Source organism: Artibeus jamaicensis, unplaced genomic scaffold (genome assembly GCF_021234435.1).
Source record: "Artibeus jamaicensis isolate MK-2021 breed Jamaican fruit bat unplaced genomic scaffold, CSHL_Jam_final contig_519, whole genome shotgun sequence".
Lineage (NCBI taxonomy): Eukaryota > Metazoa > Chordata > Mammalia > Chiroptera > Phyllostomidae > Artibeus > Artibeus jamaicensis.
In genome coordinates this window covers 50,684,456-50,687,652 of record NW_026521871.1, presented here as the reverse complement: position 1 = coordinate 50,687,652, position 3,197 = coordinate 50,684,456, and the positions used below count along the sequence as shown (strand labels likewise).

The window sequence follows — 3,197 nt, the reverse complement described above, 5'->3', positions numbered from 1 at the left end:
AGAGACGCCCAACGGGGCTGGGGGCGGGACCCGGGGGCTCGGCTGAAGGGCGGCGGGTCCAGCCAATGGACCGGCAGAGGCGGGACTTCGGCGCAGGTGTGGGCGGGGCTGGGGGCACCCCGCGAGTCGGGTGTCCCTGGGTTCCCTCCTCCCAACCCCTACGTCAGTCCCGAGTGTCCGGGCATTGACAGCCCTTCGCCTCCGCGACTGCATCCCGGGAGTCTCGAGACCCTAATAGTCCTCATTCATCTCCGATTGGCTCACCAGATTTCCAGGCGCCGGGCTGCCAAGTTCCGTCCGGTTCGCCCCCCAGCCCCGCCCCAGGGCGCTTTGCCAGTCCACCTTCCCAGCCACCGGAGTCCCCTCGGCCAGCTTCCCCGTTTCCCACTTAGCCCCTCGGAGGGCTGGTGCGGGCGGGCTGGACCACGATACAGGACAGGACTCTTATCCCCCAGGTTGCCGGCTGCCGGGCCTGCGTGTAGGGTCCTGGGCTGCAAGATTCGGAGTAAGTGGGCGCGTTGTTTGTTCATCCCTCGCGCGGGACAGGCCCCGCGAAGGCAAGCAAAGGAGCGAGTGAGGCCCGACTCTGGGTTCCTCTGTACCTCCCAGGGCCCAGGCGACCTGGAAGGGCGCACTAGGCACCGGCTGACCCGCTCCAGCCGATACAGTGCGTCCGCGCCCTCGCGCATTTCGGCCGGGGCACCTCCTGAGCGAGGCTGGGCCTAAGTTCCAGCGCCTCCACGCGGGGAGGGAAGGTCGGTTCCCTGCGCGCCGGCTCTGACTCTGCGCAGCCGATCTAACACCAGGGACCTTGTCCTCCTCCTGCCCGACCTATTTTACAGCCCGGGAAACTGAGGTCCAGAGAAAGATGCGGACCCGGGCCTCTCGCCTCTGGTGTCTGGTTTCCAAGACTCGGCGGGCGGCCACTGAGTGACACCGGGCCAGCCTGCCTCCAGCGCGCTGCCACAGAGCTCAGTTTATTCGTGTCTAGAGCGCATCTTGTGGACCGGGCGCAGGTGACTGCTTTGCCTTCTTTTTGAGGGCTCGAGATGGCGACGGCTGTAGCGGCAGGAGCGGGTGTATTATAAATATGAGAGACAGATGCAGGGCGGGGTTAGTGGAGAGACGGAGAGAGCCGCCCGGCCCCTGCGCTTTGAGGGATGTGCGGCTGTTTAGGCGCTGGCTGACCAGCACGTGTGTGGGAGTTCCCTGCGGACCCACCCAGGCTTCGCTGCCTGTGGCTCGGGAAGCTCAGACCACTGACTTTCCAGAATGGAGTTAGGGAGTCAGGGAAAAGCTGGGGCAGGATGAGGGCCCAGCCCTTCTCGATTTTGGGCTTCCTGCTCTCCCTCCCTTCCCTGCCTCTCTCCCTCCCTTCCCTGCCTCTCTCCCTCCTCCCTACCCATGCCTCCTTCCTACCCTCGCTCCCACCTCTCCTTCTTTGTGTAGACTCTGCTCTGCCCGGGGCACAAAGATGGGTAAGACCGGGGCACCTCTTGTTGGAGGAAGACCTGGGGAGCTATGGTACCTCCCACAGTTGCCACCTCCTTCCAGATAGAATGAATGAGTCTGGCTTAGGCCCTTCCCCAGACAGGGGAAAACTGGGAGATGCCTTTGCCCTGGCCATTCTGAGGTTTGGACCCAGCCCCTCCCTGGAGGAAGTGTTTGGAAAATCACCAGCCACGTGCTCAGCCATCCCCACTTCTGGGGGCCGGGTTAGGCTCAGAAGCCAGGAGTCCTTGCTTCCCCTTGTGTCCCCAACAGCCTCCCTCTGTGTCCCTCTTTTCAGGCCTCCATTCTCCAGCAGGACAGTGGCATCGTGTCCTTCGTCTGGGGAGTTGTCTCGGCTGGCACAGTGTCCTCAGACTCCAGGATGAGTGACAGATCCAGGGGCTCTGGCTCTCATAAACCCTGCCCACTCTCCCTCCACACACACACAACCTAGCCAGCTGCAGAAGGCTGAAATCCCACCGCTAGTGCTTGTCCCCGCTGGGCTGGTGAGGTTCTGCACTCACTCTCCGAGGGCAGGGATCTGGGTACTGGAGTGGTGAGGGGTGAGGATTGGGGGAGAGCAGGGAGCCAGACCCCCGTTTGGCACCTGACCTTCTGGGGAGGGGTGGGAAATCTTAAAGCCTCCAGCGGGGGATGGGCTGCCTCTCTCCTCTTTTTCTGGAGGGTGGTCTACAAGAAACCTCCTCTGGGCTCAGGGCCGTGGGGGCTCAGGCTGCAGGCAGCAGGAGCGACCGGCTGGGCCTCAGGATACTCACCCAGTCCCCGGCTCCCAGGAGGGAAGTGGAGACAGAGGGGAGAATAGTTTCCTTGCAGATCCTTTGTGACAAAAATTACTTCTCTGTTCTGTCAGAATTGTTCTCCTGGGGGACCCACCCTTCCGTACCTATCAAAAAGCACAAAATAATCCAGAAGCTAGAGAAAAAAGAAAACCACAAAAGCAAACAAACCCAAGGCTAAAATGGACCATATTTCAACCAATTGTTGCTGAATGTCCAGTGCTGTGTTCTGAGGCACTGGGGTGGGTCAGCCATGGCCCGCGCTGAGGAGCCCTGAGGGGTCTGGTGAGGACAAGCCATCTTTCACCTGTCAGATGAGCTGGGAAGGCTTCTGGGTGGGGGAGGGATATCGGAACCAGGGGGTGGGGAAGCAGGCTACCCAGTCCTGGGGTCTCTGTTCCATATGCCCCCACCCTGTCCCTTTGGCTTGCGGAGGGGGCCACAGCCACCCCTGCTCTCTCTTCCCCATGACCACTTGCATGGATTCCTCCCACCGATATTCTGTTCTGGGGTCTCTCCTCCTGGGTCCCCGGAACCTTTATCTAGTCTCTGGCCCAACCCCCACCCTGCTTCCGGATTCCGATCCCAGAATCACAGGGGTAGAGAGGTGGAGGGAAAGAGAGAGAGGCAGAGTCACTTGCCATCCCCCGTGCCGTGAGGAGAGGCACGACAAGCAAGGTGGGAAAGGATCTGCAGTTACTCACTGGGAGCCTGTCTGGCTTCCTGGCTGCCTGCCGCATCCCCGAAGTGGGGGCCACCCTTGCCACCCCCAGTCCTTCACGCACTTCTCTGAGTCACGGCTCATGGCTGGGGCTCAGGCACTCGGCGGGGGTGGCCAGGTTCTGTCACGGCGTGGCATGGGAAAGGCAGCTGGGGGCCACAGTGAGGTCTTGGCCAGCACGGCCAGGG

General features: G+C 61.9%; 1 long non-coding RNA gene across 1 annotated transcript; it reads left to right on the top strand.

Annotated features, from left to right (window-relative positions):
• The first annotated feature begins 176 nt into the window (after positions 1–176).
• LOC119051459 (uncharacterized) lies at positions 177–1,987 on the top strand. Its single transcript, XR_005082925.2, has 3 exons — positions 177–505; positions 843–1,016; positions 1,790–1,987. It is a non-coding gene; the product is annotated as an uncharacterized LOC119051459 (long non-coding RNA).
• Positions 1,988–3,197: the final 1,210 nt, after the last annotated feature.